The 17639-nt window shown below is 44.2% G+C and overlaps 32 non-coding genes across 32 annotated transcripts; 15 read left to right on the forward strand and 17 right to left on the reverse strand.

Annotated features, from left to right (window-relative positions):
* The first annotated feature begins 505 nt into the window (after nucleotides 1–505).
* trnak-cuu (transfer RNA lysine (anticodon CUU)) lies at nucleotides 506–578 on the forward strand. Its single transcript has one exon. It is a non-coding gene; the product is annotated as a tRNA-Lys (tRNA).
* A 245-nt stretch (nucleotides 579–823) lies between these two features.
* On the reverse strand, nucleotides 824–917 carry trnai-uau (transfer RNA isoleucine (anticodon UAU)). The gene is made up of 2 exons: nucleotides 880–917; nucleotides 824–859 (listed from the first exon to the last, which is right to left on the reverse strand). It is a non-coding gene; the product is annotated as a tRNA-Ile (tRNA).
* Nucleotides 918–1515: 598 nt separating this feature from the next.
* On the forward strand, nucleotides 1516–1588 carry trnak-cuu (transfer RNA lysine (anticodon CUU)). Its single transcript has one exon. It is a non-coding gene; the product is annotated as a tRNA-Lys (tRNA).
* Nucleotides 1589–1833: 245 nt separating this feature from the next.
* Nucleotides 1834–1927, reverse strand: trnai-uau (transfer RNA isoleucine (anticodon UAU)). Its single transcript has 2 exons — nucleotides 1890–1927; nucleotides 1834–1869 (listed from the first exon to the last, which is right to left on the reverse strand). It is a non-coding gene; the product is annotated as a tRNA-Ile (tRNA).
* Nucleotides 1928–2517: 590 nt separating this feature from the next.
* Nucleotides 2518–2590, forward strand: trnak-cuu (transfer RNA lysine (anticodon CUU)). The gene has a single exon. It is a non-coding gene; the product is annotated as a tRNA-Lys (tRNA).
* Nucleotides 2591–2835: 245 nt separating this feature from the next.
* trnai-uau (transfer RNA isoleucine (anticodon UAU)) lies at nucleotides 2836–2929 on the reverse strand. Its single transcript has 2 exons — nucleotides 2892–2929; nucleotides 2836–2871 (listed from the first exon to the last, which is right to left on the reverse strand). It is a non-coding gene; the product is annotated as a tRNA-Ile (tRNA).
* Nucleotides 2930–3519: 590 nt separating this feature from the next.
* Nucleotides 3520–3592, forward strand: trnak-cuu (transfer RNA lysine (anticodon CUU)). Its single transcript has one exon. It is a non-coding gene; the product is annotated as a tRNA-Lys (tRNA).
* Nucleotides 3593–3837: 245 nt separating this feature from the next.
* On the reverse strand, nucleotides 3838–3931 carry trnai-uau (transfer RNA isoleucine (anticodon UAU)). The gene is made up of 2 exons: nucleotides 3894–3931; nucleotides 3838–3873 (listed from the first exon to the last, which is right to left on the reverse strand). It is a non-coding gene; the product is annotated as a tRNA-Ile (tRNA).
* A 592-nt stretch (nucleotides 3932–4523) lies between these two features.
* Nucleotides 4524–4596, forward strand: trnak-cuu (transfer RNA lysine (anticodon CUU)). The gene has a single exon. It is a non-coding gene; the product is annotated as a tRNA-Lys (tRNA).
* A 245-nt stretch (nucleotides 4597–4841) lies between these two features.
* On the reverse strand, nucleotides 4842–4935 carry trnai-uau (transfer RNA isoleucine (anticodon UAU)). The gene is made up of 2 exons: nucleotides 4898–4935; nucleotides 4842–4877 (listed from the first exon to the last, which is right to left on the reverse strand). It is a non-coding gene; the product is annotated as a tRNA-Ile (tRNA).
* A 598-nt stretch (nucleotides 4936–5533) lies between these two features.
* Nucleotides 5534–5606, forward strand: trnak-cuu (transfer RNA lysine (anticodon CUU)). Its single transcript has one exon. It is a non-coding gene; the product is annotated as a tRNA-Lys (tRNA).
* Nucleotides 5607–5851: 245 nt separating this feature from the next.
* trnai-uau (transfer RNA isoleucine (anticodon UAU)) lies at nucleotides 5852–5945 on the reverse strand. Its single transcript has 2 exons — nucleotides 5908–5945; nucleotides 5852–5887 (listed from the first exon to the last, which is right to left on the reverse strand). It is a non-coding gene; the product is annotated as a tRNA-Ile (tRNA).
* Nucleotides 5946–6543: 598 nt separating this feature from the next.
* trnak-cuu (transfer RNA lysine (anticodon CUU)) lies at nucleotides 6544–6616 on the forward strand. The gene has a single exon. It is a non-coding gene; the product is annotated as a tRNA-Lys (tRNA).
* Nucleotides 6617–6862: 246 nt separating this feature from the next.
* trnai-uau (transfer RNA isoleucine (anticodon UAU)) lies at nucleotides 6863–6956 on the reverse strand. Its single transcript has 2 exons — nucleotides 6919–6956; nucleotides 6863–6898 (listed from the first exon to the last, which is right to left on the reverse strand). It is a non-coding gene; the product is annotated as a tRNA-Ile (tRNA).
* Nucleotides 6957–7554: 598 nt separating this feature from the next.
* Nucleotides 7555–7627, forward strand: trnak-cuu (transfer RNA lysine (anticodon CUU)). The gene has a single exon. It is a non-coding gene; the product is annotated as a tRNA-Lys (tRNA).
* A 245-nt stretch (nucleotides 7628–7872) lies between these two features.
* trnai-uau (transfer RNA isoleucine (anticodon UAU)) lies at nucleotides 7873–7966 on the reverse strand. The gene is made up of 2 exons: nucleotides 7929–7966; nucleotides 7873–7908 (listed from the first exon to the last, which is right to left on the reverse strand). It is a non-coding gene; the product is annotated as a tRNA-Ile (tRNA).
* Nucleotides 7967–8564: 598 nt separating this feature from the next.
* On the forward strand, nucleotides 8565–8637 carry trnak-cuu (transfer RNA lysine (anticodon CUU)). Its single transcript has one exon. It is a non-coding gene; the product is annotated as a tRNA-Lys (tRNA).
* A 245-nt stretch (nucleotides 8638–8882) lies between these two features.
* Nucleotides 8883–8976, reverse strand: trnai-uau (transfer RNA isoleucine (anticodon UAU)). The gene is made up of 2 exons: nucleotides 8939–8976; nucleotides 8883–8918 (listed from the first exon to the last, which is right to left on the reverse strand). It is a non-coding gene; the product is annotated as a tRNA-Ile (tRNA).
* Nucleotides 8977–9574: 598 nt separating this feature from the next.
* On the forward strand, nucleotides 9575–9647 carry trnak-cuu (transfer RNA lysine (anticodon CUU)). The gene has a single exon. It is a non-coding gene; the product is annotated as a tRNA-Lys (tRNA).
* Nucleotides 9648–9892: 245 nt separating this feature from the next.
* trnai-uau (transfer RNA isoleucine (anticodon UAU)) lies at nucleotides 9893–9986 on the reverse strand. The gene is made up of 2 exons: nucleotides 9949–9986; nucleotides 9893–9928 (listed from the first exon to the last, which is right to left on the reverse strand). It is a non-coding gene; the product is annotated as a tRNA-Ile (tRNA).
* A 915-nt stretch (nucleotides 9987–10901) lies between these two features.
* Nucleotides 10902–10995, reverse strand: trnai-uau (transfer RNA isoleucine (anticodon UAU)). The gene is made up of 2 exons: nucleotides 10958–10995; nucleotides 10902–10937 (listed from the first exon to the last, which is right to left on the reverse strand). It is a non-coding gene; the product is annotated as a tRNA-Ile (tRNA).
* Nucleotides 10996–11593: 598 nt separating this feature from the next.
* On the forward strand, nucleotides 11594–11666 carry trnak-cuu (transfer RNA lysine (anticodon CUU)). Its single transcript has one exon. It is a non-coding gene; the product is annotated as a tRNA-Lys (tRNA).
* Nucleotides 11667–11911: 245 nt separating this feature from the next.
* Nucleotides 11912–12005, reverse strand: trnai-uau (transfer RNA isoleucine (anticodon UAU)). The gene is made up of 2 exons: nucleotides 11968–12005; nucleotides 11912–11947 (listed from the first exon to the last, which is right to left on the reverse strand). It is a non-coding gene; the product is annotated as a tRNA-Ile (tRNA).
* Nucleotides 12006–12603: 598 nt separating this feature from the next.
* On the forward strand, nucleotides 12604–12676 carry trnak-cuu (transfer RNA lysine (anticodon CUU)). The gene has a single exon. It is a non-coding gene; the product is annotated as a tRNA-Lys (tRNA).
* A 245-nt stretch (nucleotides 12677–12921) lies between these two features.
* On the reverse strand, nucleotides 12922–13015 carry trnai-uau (transfer RNA isoleucine (anticodon UAU)). The gene is made up of 2 exons: nucleotides 12978–13015; nucleotides 12922–12957 (listed from the first exon to the last, which is right to left on the reverse strand). It is a non-coding gene; the product is annotated as a tRNA-Ile (tRNA).
* Nucleotides 13016–13613: 598 nt separating this feature from the next.
* Nucleotides 13614–13686, forward strand: trnak-cuu (transfer RNA lysine (anticodon CUU)). Its single transcript has one exon. It is a non-coding gene; the product is annotated as a tRNA-Lys (tRNA).
* A 245-nt stretch (nucleotides 13687–13931) lies between these two features.
* On the reverse strand, nucleotides 13932–14025 carry trnai-uau (transfer RNA isoleucine (anticodon UAU)). Its single transcript has 2 exons — nucleotides 13988–14025; nucleotides 13932–13967 (listed from the first exon to the last, which is right to left on the reverse strand). It is a non-coding gene; the product is annotated as a tRNA-Ile (tRNA).
* Nucleotides 14026–14623: 598 nt separating this feature from the next.
* Nucleotides 14624–14696, forward strand: trnak-cuu (transfer RNA lysine (anticodon CUU)). Its single transcript has one exon. It is a non-coding gene; the product is annotated as a tRNA-Lys (tRNA).
* Nucleotides 14697–14941: 245 nt separating this feature from the next.
* trnai-uau (transfer RNA isoleucine (anticodon UAU)) lies at nucleotides 14942–15035 on the reverse strand. Its single transcript has 2 exons — nucleotides 14998–15035; nucleotides 14942–14977 (listed from the first exon to the last, which is right to left on the reverse strand). It is a non-coding gene; the product is annotated as a tRNA-Ile (tRNA).
* A 917-nt stretch (nucleotides 15036–15952) lies between these two features.
* trnai-uau (transfer RNA isoleucine (anticodon UAU)) lies at nucleotides 15953–16046 on the reverse strand. The gene is made up of 2 exons: nucleotides 16009–16046; nucleotides 15953–15988 (listed from the first exon to the last, which is right to left on the reverse strand). It is a non-coding gene; the product is annotated as a tRNA-Ile (tRNA).
* A 595-nt stretch (nucleotides 16047–16641) lies between these two features.
* trnak-cuu (transfer RNA lysine (anticodon CUU)) lies at nucleotides 16642–16714 on the forward strand. Its single transcript has one exon. It is a non-coding gene; the product is annotated as a tRNA-Lys (tRNA).
* A 245-nt stretch (nucleotides 16715–16959) lies between these two features.
* On the reverse strand, nucleotides 16960–17053 carry trnai-uau (transfer RNA isoleucine (anticodon UAU)). The gene is made up of 2 exons: nucleotides 17016–17053; nucleotides 16960–16995 (listed from the first exon to the last, which is right to left on the reverse strand). It is a non-coding gene; the product is annotated as a tRNA-Ile (tRNA).
* Nucleotides 17054–17639: the final 586 nt, after the last annotated feature.

The following is a 17639-nucleotide window of genomic DNA, read 5'->3' on the forward strand; positions in this document are numbered from 1 at the left end:
AGCTCAGACATTTGAGCATGAGCCTCTTAATCTCAGAATCGTAGGGTCGATACCACAAATGGGGTGATTCTTGTCTGGGCCGGAGCACCAACTCACTTTGCAAACAGCCATTCACCTGGACTTTCTAGCAGGCTTGCCACCCTGCATTGCTGATGTGTCAGGCATAGCTGGTGATACAGAAGACTATGGATTTGAATCCTAGCTGTGCCTGCACTCTGACCTGTTATTTCAATGACATACCAATTAATTATGAAACGTCCTCCTAAGTGTATTGAATAAAAGCTCATTTTCTGGACAAGAAATAGACAGGGTTCAAGAAGAATACTTGCTCCTGGTGGGGCTTGAACTCACAACCTTGTCATCAATTTGCTGTATCTTACTGTATAAGCACAATACGATAACCGATTGCACCACAGGATCCACTAACAACACTCTCACTGATCACTACATTTTCCACAAACGGAGATGTACGATATTCGTACCAATACAAGATTACTATTGAGGTACCTGGCTAGCTCAGTCGGTAGAGCATGAGACTCTTAATCTCAGTGTCGTGGGTTCGAGCCCCACGTTGGGTGATTATTTTCTCTTCCGAAGTACCAACTAAATTCGCGAACAGCCAAACGCTTGGATTTTTGAGCAGGCTGCATTGCTGATGTTTCAGGCATTGCTGGTAATGCAGAAGACTATACATTTGAATGGTAGCTGTTCCTGCACTCTGACCTGTTATCTCAATGACATACCAATTACTTATGAAATAGATTGAATAAATGCTATTTTTCTGGACAAGATATATGAAGGCAGATGGTTCAAGAAAAGCACTTGCTCCTGGTGAGGCTCGAACTCACAACCTCGGCATTGCTTCGTTTCATACTGCTGTATAAGTAACACGCGCTAACCGACTGCGCCACAGGAGCTATGCAGAGCACTCTTACTGACCACCATATTTTGCACCAACATATCTGTACGATATTCGGTCCAAGTCAGTACCTCAATTGATCTGCCTGGCAAGCTCAGACATTTGAGCATGAGCCTCTTAATCTCAGAATCGTAGGGTCGATACCACAAATGGGGTGATTCTTGTCTGGGCCGGAGCACCAACTCACTTTGCAAACAGCCATTCACCTGGACTTTCTAGCAGGCTTGCCACCCTGCATTGCTGATGTGTCAGGCATAGCTGGTGATACAGAAGACTATGGATTTGAATCCTAGCTGTGCCTGCACTCTGACCTGTTATTTCAATGACATACCAATTAATTATGAAATGTCCTCCTAAGTGTATTGAATAAAAGCTCATTTTCTGGACAAGAAATAGACAGGGTTCAAGAAGAATACTTGGTCCTGGTGGGGCTTGAACTCACAACCTTGTCATCAATTTGCTGTATATTACTGTATAAGCACAATAAGATAACCGATTGCACCACAGGATCCACAAACAACACTCTCAATGATCACTACATTTTCCACAAACGGAGCTGTACGATATACGGACCAATACAAGACTACCATTGAGGTACCTGGCTAGCTCAGTCGGTAGAGCATGAGACTCTTAATCTCAGGGTCGTGGGTTCGAGCCCCACGTTGGGTGATTATTTTCTCTCCCGAAGTACCAACTCAATTCGCGAACAGCCAACCGCTTGGATTTTTGAGCAGGCTGCATTGCTGATGTTTCAGGCATTGCTGGTAATGCAGAAGACTATACATTTGAAAGGTAGCTGTCCCTGCACTCTGACCTGTTATCTCAATGACATACCAATTACTTATGAAATAGATTGAATAAATGCTATTTTTCTGGACAAGATATATAATGGCAGAGGGTTCAAGAAAAGAACTTGCTCCTGGTGAGGCTCGAACTCACAACCTCGGCATTGCTTCGTTTCATACTGCTGTATAAGTACCACGCGCTAACCGACTGCGCCACAGGAGCTATGCAGAGCACTCTTACTGACCACCATATTTTGCACCAACATATCTGTACGATATTCAGTCCAAGTCAGTACCTCAATTGATCTGCCTGGCAAGCTCAGACATTTGAGCATGAGCCTCTTAATCTCAGAATCGATACCACAAATGGGGTGATTCTTGTCTGGGCCGGAGCACCAACTCACTTTGCAAACAGCCATTCACCTGGACTTTCTAGCAGGCTTGCCACAATGCATTGCTGATGTGTCAGGCATAGCTGGTGATACAGAAGACTATGGATTTGAATCCTAGCTGTGCCTGCACTCTGACCTGTTATTTCAATGACATACCAATTAATTATGAAACGTCCTCCTAAGTGTATTGAATAAAAGCTCATTTTCTGGACAAGAAATAGACAGGGTTCAAGAAGAATACTTGGTCCTGGTGGGGCTTGAACTCACAACCTTGTCATCAATTTGCTGTATATTACTGTATAAGCACAATAAGATAACCGATTGCACCACAGGATCCACAAACAACACTCTCAATGATCACTACATTTTCCACAAACGGAGCTGTACGATATTCGTACCAATACAAGATTACCATTTAGATACCTGGCTAGCTCAGTCGGTAGAGCATGAGACTCTTAATCTCAGGGTCGTGGGTTCGAGCCCCACGTTGGGTGATTATTTTCTCTCCCGAAGTACCAACTCAATTCGCGAACAGCCAACCGCTTGGATTTTTGAGCAGGCTGCATTGCTGATGTTTCAGGCATTGCTGGTAATGCAGAAGACTATACATTTGAAAGGTAGCTGTCCCTGCACTCTGACCTGTTATCTCAATGACATAACAATTACTTATGAAATAGATTGAATAAATGCTATTTTTCTGGACAAGATATATAATGGCAGAGGGTTCAAGAAAAGAACTTGCTCCTGGTGAGGCTCGAACTCACAACCTCGGCATTGCTTCGTTTCATACTGCTGTATAAGTACCACGCGCTAACCGACTGCGCCACAGGAGCTATGCAGAGCACTCTTACTAACCACCATTTTTTGCACCAACATATCTGTACGATATTCAGTCCAAGTCAGTACCTCAATTGATCTGCCTGGCAAGCTCAGACATTTGAGCATGAGCCTCTTAATCTCAGAATCGATACCACAAATGAGGTGATTCTTGTCTGGGCCGGAGCACCAACTCACTTTGCAAACAGCCATTCACCTGGACTTTCTAGCAGGCTTGCCACAATGCATTGCTGATGTGTCAGGCATAGCTGGTGATACAGAAGACTATGGATTTGAATCCTAGCTGTGCCTGCACTCTGACCTGTTATTTCAATGACATACCAATTAATTATGAAATGTCCTCCTAAGTGTATTGAATAAAAGCTCATTTTCTGGACAAGAAATAGACAGGGTTCAAGAAGAATACTTGGTCCTGGTGGGGCTTGAACTCACAACCTTGTCATCAATTTGCTGTATCTTACTGTATAAGCACAATAAGATAACCGATTGCACCACAGGATCCACAAACAACACTCTCACTGATCACTACATTTTCCACAAACGGAGATGTACGATATTCGTACCAATACAAGATTACTATTGAGGTACCTGGCTAGCTCAGTCGGTAGAGCATGAGACTCTTAATCTCAGGGTCGTGGGTTCGAGCCCCACGTTGGGTGATTATTTTCTCTCCCGAAGTACCAACTCAATTCGCGAACAGCCAACCGCTTGGATTTTTGAGCAGGCTGCATTGCTGATGTTTCAGGCATTGCTGGTAATGCAGAAGACTATACATTTGAATGGTAGCTGTTCCTGCACTCTGACCTGTTATCTCAATGACATACCAATTACTTATGAAATAGATTGAATAAATGCTATTTTTCTGGACAAGATATATGAAGGCAGATGGTTCAAGAAAAGCACTTGCTCCTGGTGAGGCTCGAACTCACAACCTCGGCATTGCTTCGTTTCATACTGCTGTATAAGTACCACGCGCTAACCGACTGCGCCACAGGAGCTATGCAGAGCACTCTTACTGACCACCATATTTTGCACCAACATATCTGTACGATATTCAGTCCAAGTCAGTACCTCAATTGATCTGCCTGGCAAGCTCAGACATTTGAGCATGAGCCACTCTTAATCTTAGAATCGATACCACAAATGGGGTGATTCTTGTCTGGGCCGGAGCACCAACGCACTTTGCAAACAGCCATTCACCTGGACTTTCTAGCAGGCTTGCCACCCTGCATTGCTGATGTGTCAGGCATAGCTGATGATACAGAAGACTATGGATTTGAATCCTAGCTGTGCCTGCACTCTGACCTGTTATTTCAATGACATACCAATTAATTATGAAACGTCCTCCTAAGTGTATTGAATAAAAGCTCATTTTCTGGACAAGAAATAGACAGGGTTCAAGAAGAATACTTGGTCCTGGTGGGGCTTGAACTCACAACCTTGTCATCAATTTGCTGTATATTACTGTATAAGCACAATAAGATAACCGATTGCACCACAGGATCCACAAACAACACTCTCAATGATCACTACATTTTCCACAAACGGAGCTGTACGATATAAGGACCAATACAAAATTACCATTTAGATACCTGGCTAGCTCAGTCGGTAGAGCATGAGACTCTTAATCTCAGGGTCGTGGGTTCGAGCCCCACGTTGGGTGATTATTTTCTCTCCCGAAGTACCAACTCACTTCGCGAACAGCCAACAGCTTGGATTTTCGAGCAGGCTGCATTGCTGATGTGTCAGGCATTGCTGGTAATGCAGAAGACTATACATTTGAATGGTAGCTGTTCCTGCACTCTGACCTGTTATCTCAATGACATACCAATTACTTATGAAATAGATTGAATAAATGCTATTTTTCTGGACAAGATATATAATGGCAGAGGGTTCAAGAAAAGAACTTGCTCCTGGTGAGGCTCGAACTCACAACCTCGGCATTGCTTCGTTTCATACTGCTGTATAAGTACCACGCGCTAACCGACTGCGCCACAGGAGCTATGCAGAGCACTCTTACTGACCACCATATTTTGCACCAACATATCTGTACGATATTCAGTCCAAGTCAGTACCTCAATTGATCTGCCTGGCAAGCTCAGACATTTGAGCATGAGCCTCTTAATCTCAGAATCGTAGGGTCGATACCACAAATGGGGTGATTCTTGTCTGGGCCGGAGCACCAACGCACTTTGCAAACAGCCATTCACCTGGACTTTCTAGCAGGCTTGCCACCCTGCATTGCTGATGTGTCAGGCATAGCTGGTGATACAGAAGACTATGGATTTGAATCCTAGCTGTGCCTGCACTCTGACCTGTTATTTCAATGACATACCAATTAATTATGAAACGTCCTCCTAAGTGTATTGAATAAAAGCTCATTTTCTGGACAAGAAATAGACAGGGTTCAAGAAGAATACTTGGTCCTGGTGGGGCTTGAACTCACAACCTTGTCATCAATTTGCTGTATATTACTGTATAAGCACAATAAGATAACCGATTGCACCACAGGATCCACAAACAACACTCTCAATGATCACTACATTTTCCACAAACGGAGCTGTACGATATTCGGACCAATACAAGATTACCATTGAGGTACCTGGCTAGCTCAGTCGGTAGAGCATGAGACTCTTAATCTCAGGGTCGTGGGTTCGAGCCCCACGTTGGGTGATTATTTTCTCTCCCGAAGTACCAACTCAATTCGCGAACAGCCAACCGCTTGGATTTTTGAGCAGGCTGCATTGCTGATGTTTCAGGCATTGCTGGTAATGCAGAAGACTATACATTTGAATGGTAGCTGTCCCTGCACTCTGACCTGTTATCTCAATGACATACCAATTACTTATGAAATAGATTGAATAAATGCTATTTTTCTGGACAAGATATATGAAGGCAGATGGTTCAAGAAAAGCACTTGCTCCTGGTGAGGCTCGAACTCACAACCTCGGCATTGCTTCGTTTCATACTGCTGTATAAGTACCACGCGCTAACCGACTGCGCCACAGGAGCTATGCAGAGCACTCTTACTGACCACCATATTTTGCACCAACATATCTGTACGATATTCGGTCCAAGTCAGTACCTCAATTGATCTGCCTGGCAAGCTCAGACATTTGAGCATGAGCCTCTTAATCTCAGAATCGTAGGGTCGATACCACAAATGGGGTGATTCTTGTCTGGGCCGGAGCACCAACGCACTTTGCAAACAGCCATTCACCTGGACTTTCTAGCAGGCTTGCCACCCTGCATTGCTGATGTGTCAGGCATAGCTGGTGATACAGAAGACTATGGATTTGAATCCTAGCTGTGCCTGCACTCTGACCTGTTATTTCAATGACATACCAATTAATTATGAAACGTCCTCCTAAGTGTATTGAATAAAAGCTCATTTTCTGGACAAGAAATAGACAGGGTTCAAGAAGAATACTTGGTCCTGGTGGGGCTTGAACTCACAACCTTGTCATCAATTTGCTGTATATTACTGTATAAGCACAATAAGATAACCGATTGCACCACAGGATCCACAAACAACACTCTCAATGATCACTACATTTTCCACAAACGGAGCTGTACGATATACGGACCAATACAAGACTAACACTGAGGTACCTGGCTAGCTCAGTCGGTAGAGCATGAGTCTCTTAATCTCAGGGTCGTGGGTTCGAGCCCCACGTTGGGTGATTATTTTCTCTCCCGAAGTACCAACTCAATTCGCGAACAGCCAACCGCTTGGATTTTTGAGCAGGCTGCATTGCTGATGTTTCAGGCATTGCTGGTAATGCAGAAGACTATACATTTGAAAGGTAGCTGTCCCTGCACTCTGACCTGTTATCTCAATGACATACCAATTACTTATGAAATAGATTGAATAAATGCTATTTTTCTGGACAAGATATATGAATGGCAGATGGTTCAAGAAAAGCACTTGCTCCTGGTGAGGCTCGAACTCACAACCTCGGCATTGCTTCGTTTCATACTGCTGTATAAGTACCACGCGCTAACCGACTGCGCCACAGGAGCTATGCAGAGCACTCTTACTGACCACCATATTTTGCACCAACATATCTGTACGATATTCGGTCCAAGTCAGTACCTCAATTGATCTGCCTGGCAAGCTCAGACATTTGAGCATGAGCCTCTTAATCTCAGAATCGTAGGGTCGATACCACAAATGGGGTGATTCTTGTCTGGGCCGGAGCACCAACTCACTTTGCAAACAGCCATTCACCTGGACTTTCTAGCAGGCTTGCCACCCTGCATTGCTGATGTGTCAGGCATAGCTGGTGATACAGAAGACTATGGATTTGAATCCTAGCTGTGCCTGCACTCTGACCTGTTATTTCAATGACATACCAATTAATTATGAAACGTCCTCCTAAGTGTATTGAATAAAAGCTCATTTTCTGGACAAGAAATAGACAGGGTTCAAGAAGAATACTTGGTCCTGGTGGGGCTTGAACTCACAACCTTGTCATCAATTTGCTGTATATTACTGTATAAGCACAATAAGATAACCGATTGCACCACAGGATCCACAAACAACACTCTCAATGATCACTACATTTTCCACAAACGGAGCTGTACGATATACGGACCAATACAAAATTACCATTGAGGTACCTGGCTAGCTCAGTCGGTAGAGCATGAGACTCTTAATCTCAGGGTCGTGGGTTCGAGCCCCACGTTGGGTGATTATTTTCTCTCCCGAAGTACCAACTCAATTCGCGAACAGCCAACCGCTTGGATTTTTGAGCAGGCTGCATTGCTGATGTTTCAGGCATTGCTGGTAATGCAGAAGACTATACATTTGAAAGGTAGCTGTCCCTGCACTCTGACCTGTTATCTCAATGACATACCAATTACTTATGAAATAGATTGAATAAATGCTATTTTTCTGGACAAGATATATGAAGGCAGATGGTTCAAGAAAAGCACTTGCTCCTGGTGAGGCTCGAACTCACAACCTCGGCATTGCTTCGTTTCATACTGCTGTATAAGTACCACGCGCTAACCGACTGCGCCACAGGAGCTATGCAGAGCACTCTTACTGACCACCATATTTTGCACCAACATATCTGTACGATATTCAGTCCAAGTCAGTACCTCAATTGATCTGCCTGGCAAGCTCAGACATTTGAGCATGAGCCTCTTAATCTCAGAATCGTAGGGTCGATACCACAAATGGGGTGATTCTTGTCTGGGCCGGAGCACCAACTCACTTTGCAAACAGCCATTCACCTGGACTTTCTAGCAGGCTTGCCACCCTGCATTGCTGATGTGTCAGGCATAGCTGGTGATACAGAAGACTATGGATTTGAATCCTAGCTGTGCCTGCACTCTGACCTGTTATTTCAATGACATACCAATTAATTATGAAACGTCCTCCTAAGTGTATTGAATAAAAGCTCATTTTCTGGACAAGAAATAGACAGGGTTCAAGAAGAATACTTGGTCCTGGTGGGGCTTGAACTCACAACCTTGTCATCAATTTGCTGTATCTTACTGTATAAGCACAATAAGATAACCGATTGCACCACAGGATCCACAAACAACACTCTCAATGATCACTACATTTTCCACAAATGGAGCTGTACGATATACGGACCAATACAAAATTACCATTTAGATACCTGGCTAGCTCAGTCGGTAGAGCATGAGACTCTTAATCTCACGGTCGTGGGTTCGAGCCCCACGTTGGGTGATTATTTTCTCTCCCGAAGTACCAACTCAATTCGCGAACAGCCAACCGCTTGGATTTTTGAGCAGGCTGCATTGCTGATGTTTCAGGCATTGCTGGTAATGCAGAAGACTATACATTTGAAAGGTAGCTGTCCCTGCACTCTGACCTGTTATCTCAATGACATACCAATTACTTATGAAATAGATTGAATAAATGCTATTTTTCTGGACAAGATATATGAAGGCAGATGGTTCAAGAAAAGCACTTGCTCCTGGTGAGGCTCGAACTCACAACCTCGGCATTGCTTCGTTTCATACTGCTGTATAAGTACCACGCGCTAACCGACTGCGCCACAGGAGCTATGCAGAGCACTCTTACTGACCACCATATTTTGCACCAACATATCTGTACGATATTCGGTCCAAGTCAGTACCTCAATTGATCTGCCTGGCAAGCTCAGACATTTGAGCATGAGCCTCTTAATCTCAGAATCGTAGGGTCGATACCACAAATGGGGTGATTCTTGTCTGGGCCGGAGCACCAACTCACTTTGCAAACAGCCATTCACCTGGACTTTCTAGCAGGCTTGCCACCCTGCATTGCTGATGTGTCAGGCATAGCTGGTGATACAGAAGACTATGGATTTGAATCCTAGCTGTGCCTGCACTCTGACCTGTTATTTCAATGACATACCAATTAATTATGAAACGTCCTCCTAAGTGTATTGAATAAAAGCTCATTTTCTGGACAAGAAATAGACAGGGTTCAAGAAGAATACTTGGTCCTGGTGGGGCTTGAACTCACAACCTTGTCATCAATTTGCTGTATATTACTGTATAAGCACAATAAGATAACCGATTGCACCACAGGATCCACAAACAACACTCTCAATGATCACTACATTTTCCACAAACGGAGCTGTACGATATTCGGACCAATACAAGATGACCATTGAGGTACCTGGCTAGCTCAGTCGGTAGAGCATGAGACTCTTAATCTCAGGGTCGTGGGTTCGAGCCCCACGTTGGGTGATTATTTTCTCTCCCGAAGTACCAACTCAATTCGCGAACAGCCAACCGCTTGGATTTTTGAGCAGGCTGCATTGCTGATGTTTCAGGCATTGCTGGTAATGCAGAAGACTATACATTTGAAAGGTAGCTGTCCCTGCACTCTGACCTGTTATCTCAATGACATACCAATTACTTATGAAATAGATTGAATAAATGCTATTTTTCTGGACAAGATATATGAAGGCAGATGGTTCAAGAAAAGCACTTGCTCCTGGTGAGGCTCGAACTCACAACCTCGGCATTGCTTCGTTTCATACTGCTGTATAAGTACCACGCGCTAACCGACTGCGCCACAGGAGCTATGCAGAGCACTCTTACTGACCACCATATTTTGCACCAACATATCTGTACGATATTCGGTCCAAGTCAGTACCTCAATTGATCTGCCTGGCAAGCTCAGACATTTGAGCATGAGCCTCTTAATCTCAGAATCGTAGGGTCGATACCACAAATGGGGTGATTCTTGTCTGGGCCGGAGCACCAACGCACTTTGCAAACAGCCATTCACCTGGACTTTCTAGCAGGCTTGCCACCCTGCATTGCTGATGTGTCAGGCATAGCTGGTGATACAGAAGACTATGGATTTGAATCCTAGCTGTGCCTGCACTCTGACCTGTTATTTCAATGACATACCAATTAATTATGAAACGTCCTCCTAAGTGTATTGAATAAAAGCTCATTTTCTGGACAAGAAATAGACAGGGTTCAAGAAGAATACTTGGTCCTGGTGGGGCTTGAACTCACAACCTTGTCATCAATTTGCTGTATATTACTGTATAAGCACAATAAGATAACCGATTGCACCACAGGATCCACGAACAACACTCTCAATGATCACTACATTTTCCACAAACGGAGCTGTACGATATTCGGACCACTACAAGATTACCATTGAGGTACCTGGCTAGCTCAGTCGGTAGAGCATGAGACTCTTAATCTCAGTGTCGTGGTTTCGAGCCCCACGTTGGGTGATTATTTTCTCTCCCGAAGTACCAACTCAATTCGCGAACAGCCAACCGCTTGGATTTTTGAGCAGGCTGCATTGCTGATGTTTCAGGCATTGCTGGTAATGCAGAAGACTATACATTTGAAAGGTAGCTGTCCCTGCACTCTGACCTGTTATCTCAATGACATACCAATTACTTATGAAATAGATTGAATAAATGCTATTTTTCTGGACAAGATATATAAGGCAGATGGTTCAAGAAAAGCACTTGCTCCTGGTGAGGCTCGAACTCACAACCTCGGCATTGCTTCGTTTCATACTGCTGTATAAGTACCACGCGCTAACCGACTGCGCCACAGGAGCTATGCAGAGCACTCTTACTGACCACCATATTTTGCACCAACATATCTGTACGATATTCGGTCCAAGTCAGTACCTCAATTGATCTGCCTGGCAAGCTCAGACATTTGAGCATGAGCCTCTTAATCTCAGAATCGTAGGGTCGATACCACAAATGGGGTGATTCTTGTCTGGGCCGGAGCACCAACTCACTTTGCAAACAGCCATTCACCTGGACTTTCTAGCAGGCTTGCCACCCTGCATTGCTGATGTGTCAGGCATAGCTGGTGATACAGAAGACTATGGATTTGAATCCTAGCTGTGCCTGCACTCTGACCTGTTATTTCAATGACATACCAATTAATTATGAAACGTCCTCCTAAGTGTATTGAATAAAAGCTCATTTTCTGGACAAGAAATAGACAGGGTTCAAGAAGAATACTTGGTCCTGGTGGGGCTTGAACTCACAACCTTGTCATCAATTTGCTGTATATTACTGTATAAGCACAATAAGATAACCGATTGCACCACAGGATCCACAAACAACACTCTCAATGATCACTACATTTTCCACAAACGGAGCTGTACGATATTCGGACCAATACAAGATGACCATTGAGGTACCTGGCTAGCTCAGTCGGTAGAGCATGAGACTCTTAATCTCAGGGTCGTGGGTTCGAGCCCCACGTTGGGTGATTATTTTCTCTCCCGAAGTACCAACTCAATTCGCGAACAGCCAACCGCTTGGATTTTTGAGCAGGCTGCATTGCTGATGTTTCAGGCATTGCTGGTAATGCAGAAGACTATACATTTGAAAGGTAGCTGTCCCTGCACTCTGACCTGTTATCTCAATGACATACCAATTACTTATGAAATAGATTGAATAAATGCTATTTTTCTGGACAAGATATATGAAGGCAGATGGTTCAAGAAAAGCACTTGCTCCTGGTGAGGCTCGAACTCACAACCTCGGCATTGCTTCGTTTCATACTGCTGTATAAGTACCACGCGCTAACCGACTGCGCCACAGGAGCTATGCAGAGCACTCTTACTGACCACCATATTTTGCACCAACATATCTGTACGATATTCGGTCCAAGTCAGTACCTCAATTGATCTGCCTGGCAAGCTCAGACATTTGAGCATGAGCCTCTTAATCTCAGAATCGTAGGGTCGATACCACAAATGGGGTGATTCTTGTCTGGGCCGGAGCACCAACGCACTTTGCAAACAGCCATTCACCTGGACTTTCTAGCAGGCTTGCCACCCTGCATTGCTGATGTGTCAGGCATAGCTGGTGATACAGAAGACTATGGATTTGAATCCTAGCTGTGCCTGCACTCTGACCTGTTATTTCAATGACATACCAATTAATTATGAAACGTCCTCCTAAGTGTATTGAATAAAAGCTCATTTTCTGGACAAGAAATAGACAGGGTTCAAGAAGAATACTTGGTCCTGGTGGGGCTTGAACTCACAACCTTGTCATCAATTTGCTGTATATTACTGTATAAGCACAATAAGATAACCGATTGCACCACAGGATCCACAAACAACACTCTCAATGATCACTACATTTTCCACAAACGGAGCTGTACGATATACGGACCAATACAAGACTAACACTGAGGTACCTGGCTAGCTCAGTCGGTAGAGCATGAGACTCTTAATCTCAGGGTCGTGGGTTCGAGCCCCACGTTGGGTGATTATTTTCTCTCCCGAAGTACCAACTCAATTCGCGAACAGCCAACCGCTTGGATTTTTGAGCAGGCTGCATTGCTGATGTTTCAGGCATTGCTGGTAATGCAGAAGACTATACATTTGAAAGGTAGCTGTCCCTGCACTCTGACCTGTTATCTCAATGACATACCAATTACTTATGAAATAGATTGAATAAATGCTATTTTTCTGGACAAGATATATAATGGCAGAGGGTTCAAGAAAAGCACTTGCTCCTGGTGAGGCTCGAACTCACAACCTCGGCATTGCTTCGTTTCATACTGCTGTATAAGTACCACGCGCTAACCGACTGCGCCACAGGAGCTATGCAGAGCACTCTTACTGACCACCATATTTTGCACCAACATATCTGTACGATATTCAGTCCAAGTCAGTACCTCAATTGATCTGCCTGGCAAGCTCAGACATTTGAGCATGAGCCTCTTAATCTCAGAATCGTAGGGTCGATACCACAAATGGGGTGATTCTTGTCTGGGCCGGAGCACCAACTCACTTTGCAAACAGCCATTCACCTGGACTTTCTAGCAGGCTTGCCACCCTGCATTGCTGATGTGTCAGGCATAGCTGGTGATACAGAAGACTATGGATTTGAATCCTAGCTGTGCCTGCACTCTGACCTGTTATTTCAATGACATACCAATTAATTATGAAACGTCCTCCTAAGTGTATTGAATAAAAGCTCATTTTCTGGACAAGAAATAGACAGGGTTCAAGAAGAATACTTGGTCCTGGTGGGGCTTGAACTCACAACCTTGTCATCAATTTGCTGTATATTACTGTATAAGCACAATAAGATAACCGATTGCACCACAGGATCCACAAACAACACTCTCAATGATCACTACATTTTCCACAAACGGAGCTGTACGATATTCGGACCAATACAAGATGACCACTGAGGTACCTGGCTAGCTCAGTCGGTAGAGCATGAGACTCTTAATCTCAGGGTCGTGGGTTCGAGCCCCACGTTGGGTGATTATTTTCTCTCCCGAAGTACCAACTCAATTCGCGAACAGCCAACCGCTTGGATTTTTGAGCAGGCTGCATTGCTGATGTTTCAGGCATTGCTGGTAATGCAGAAGACTATACATTTGAAAGGTAGCTGTCCCTGCACTCTGACCTGTTATCTCAATGACATACCAATTACTTATGAAATAGATTGAATAAATGCTATTTTTCTGGACAAGATATATGAAGGCAGATGGTTCAAGAAAAGCACTTGCTCCTGGTGAGGCTCGAACTCACAACCTCGGCATTGCTTCGTTTCATACTGCTGTATAAGTACCACGCGCTAACCGACTGCGCCACAGGAGCTATGCAGAGCACTCTTACTGACCACCATATTTTGCACCAACATATCTGTACGATATTCGGTCCAAGTCAGTACCTCAATTGATCTGCCTGGCAAGCTCAGACATTTGAGCATGAGCCTCTTAATCTCAGAATCGTAGGGTCGATACCACAAATGGGGTGATTCTTGTCTGGGCCGGAGCACCAACTCACTTTGCAAACAGCCATTCACCTGGACTTTCTAGCAGGCTTGCCACCCTGCATTGCTGATGTGTCAGGCATAGCTGGTGATACAGAAGACTATGGATTTGAATCCTAGCTGTGCCTGCACTCTGACCTGTTATTTCAATGACATACCAATTAATTATGAAACGTCCTCCTAAGTGTATTGAATAAAAGCTCATTTTCTGGACAAGAAATAGACAGGGTTCAAGAAGAATACTTGGTCCTGGTGGGGCTTGAACTCACAACCTTGTCATCAATTTGCTGTATATTACTGTATAAGCACAATAAGATAACCGATTGCACCACAGGATCCACAAACAACACTCTCAATGATCACTACATTTTCCACAAACGGAGCTGTACGATATACGGACCAATACAAGACTAACACTGAGGTACCTGGCTAGCTCAGTCGGTAGAGCATGAGACTCTTAATCTCAGGGTCGTGGGTTCGAGCCCCACGTTGGGTGATTATTTTCTCTCCCGAAGTACCAACTCAATTCGCGAACAGCCAACCGCTTGGATTTTTGAGCAGGCTGCATTGCTGATGTTTCAGGCATTGCTGGTAATGCAGAAGACTATACATTTGAAAGGTAGCTGTCCCTGCACTCTGACCTGTTATCTCAATGACATACCAATTACTTATGAAATAGATTGAATAAATGCTATTTTTCTGGACAAGATATATAATGGCAGAGGGTTCAAGAAAAGCACTTGCTCCTGGTGAGGCTCGAACTCACAACCTCGGCATTGCTTCGTTTCATACTGCTGTATAAGTACCACGCGCTAACCGACTGCGCCACAGGAGCTATGCAGAGCACTCTTACTGACCACCATATTTTGCACCAACATATCTGTACGATATTCAGGTCCAAGTCAGTACCTCAATTGATCTGCCTGGCAAGCTCAGACATTTGAGCATGAGCCTCTTAATCTCAGAATCGTAGGGTCGATACCACAAATGGGGTGATTCTTGTCTGGGCCGGAGCACCAACTCACTTTGCAAACAGCCATTCACCTGGACTTTCTAGCAGGCTTGCCACCCTGCATTGCTGATGTGTCAGGCATAGCTGGTGATACAGAAGACTATGGATTTGAATCCTAGCTGTGCCTGCACTCTGACCTGTTATTTCAATGACATACCAATTAATTATGAAACGTCCTCCTAAGTGTATTGAATAAAAGCTCATTTTCTGGACAAGAAATAGACAGGGTTCAAGAAGAATACTTGGTCCTGGTGGGGCTTGAACTCACAACCTTGTCATCAATTTGCTGTATATTACTGTATAAGCACAATAAGATAACCGATTGCACCACAGGATCCACAAACAACACTCTCAATGATCACTACATTTTCCACAAACGGAGCTGTACGATATACGGACCAATACAAGACTAACACTGAGGTACCTGGCTAGCTCAGTCGGTAGAGCATGAGTCTCTTAATCTCAGTGTCGTGGGTTCGAGCCCCACGTTGGGTGATTATTTTCTCTTCCGAAGTACCAACTAAATTCGCGAACAGCCAACCGCTTGGATTTTTGAGCAGGCTGCATTGCTGATGTTTCAGGCATTGCTGGTAATGCAGAAGACTATACATTTGAAAGGTAGCTGTCCCTGCACTCTGACCTGTTATCTCAATGACATACCAATTACTTATGAAATAGATTGAATAAATGCTATTTTTCTGGACAAGATATATGAAGGCAGATGGTTCAAGAAAAGCACTTGCTCCTGGTGAGGCTCGAACTCACAACCTCGGCATTGCTTCGTTTCATACTGCTGTATAAGTACCACGCGCTAACCGACTGCGCCACAGGAGCTATGCAGAGCACTCTTACTGACCACCATATTTTGCACCAACATATCTGTACGATATTCGGTCCAAGTCAGTACCTCAATTGATCTGCCTGGCAAGCTCAGACATTTGAGCATGAGCCTCTTAATCTCAGAATCGTAGGGTCGATACCACAAATGGGGTGATTCTTGTCTGGGCCGGAGCACCAACTCACTTTGCAAACAGCCATTCAGGACTTTCTAGCAGGCTTGCCACCCTGCATTGCTGATGTGTCAGGCATAGCTGGTGATACAGAAGACTATGGATTTGAATCCTAGCTGTGCCTGCACTCTGACCTGTTATTTCAATGACATACCAATTAATTATGAAACGTCCTCCTAAGTGTATTGAATAAAAGCTCATTTTCTGGACAAGAAATAGACAGGGTTCAAGAAGAATACTTGGTCCTGGTGGGGCTTGAACTCACAACCTTGTCATCAATTTGCTGTATATTACTGTATAAGCACAATAAGATAACCGATTGCACCACAGGATCCACAAACAACACTCTCAATGATCACTACATTTTCCACAAACGGAGCTGTACGATATTCGGACCAATACAAGATGACCATTGAGGTACCTGGCTAGCTCAGTCGGTAGAGCATGAGACTCTTAATCTCAGGGTCGTGGGTTCGAGCCCCACGTTGGGTGATTATTTTCTCTCCCGAAGTACCAACTCAATTCGCGAACAGCCAACCGCTTGGATTTTTGAGCAGGCTGCATTGCTGATGTTTCAGGCATTGCTGGTAATGCAGAAGACTATACATTTGAAAGGTAGCTGTCCCTGCACTCTGACCTGTTATCTCAATGACATACCAATTACTTATGAAATAGATTGAATAAATGCTATTTTTCTGGACAAGATATATAATGGCAGAGGGTTCAAGAAAAGCACTTGCTCCTGGTGAGGCTCGAACTCACAACCTCGGCATTGCTTCGTTTCATACTGCTGTATAAGTACCACGCGCTAACCGACTGCGCCACAGGAGCTATGCAGAGCACTCTTACTGACCACCATATTTTGCACCAACATATCTGTACGATATTCAGTCCAAGTCAGTACCTCAATTGATCTGCCTGGCAAGCTCAGACATTTGAGCATGAGCCTCTTAATCTCAGAATCGTAGGGTCGATACCACAAATGGGGTGATTCTTGTCTGGGCCGGAGCACCAACTCACTTTGCAAACAGCCATTCACCTGGACTTTCTAGCAGGCTTGCCACCCTGCATTGCTGATGTGTCAGGCATAGCTGGTGATACAGAAGACTATGGATTTGAATCCTAGCTGTGCCTGCACTCTGACCTGTTATTTCAATGACATACCAATTAATTATGAAACGTCCTCCTAAGTGTATTGAATAAAAGCTCATTTTCTGGACAAGAAATAGACAGGGTTCAAGAAGAATACTTGGTCCTGGTGGGGCTTGAACTCACAACCTTGTCATCAATTTGCTGTATATTACTGTATAAGCACAATAAGATAACCGATTGCACCACAGGATCCACAAACAACACTCTCAATGATCACTACATTTTCCACAAACGGAGCTGTACGATATACGGACCAATACAAGAC

This window comes from Oncorhynchus keta, chromosome 24 (genome assembly GCF_023373465.1).
Source record: "Oncorhynchus keta strain PuntledgeMale-10-30-2019 chromosome 24, Oket_V2, whole genome shotgun sequence".
Lineage (NCBI taxonomy): Eukaryota > Metazoa > Chordata > Actinopteri > Salmoniformes > Salmonidae > Oncorhynchus > Oncorhynchus keta.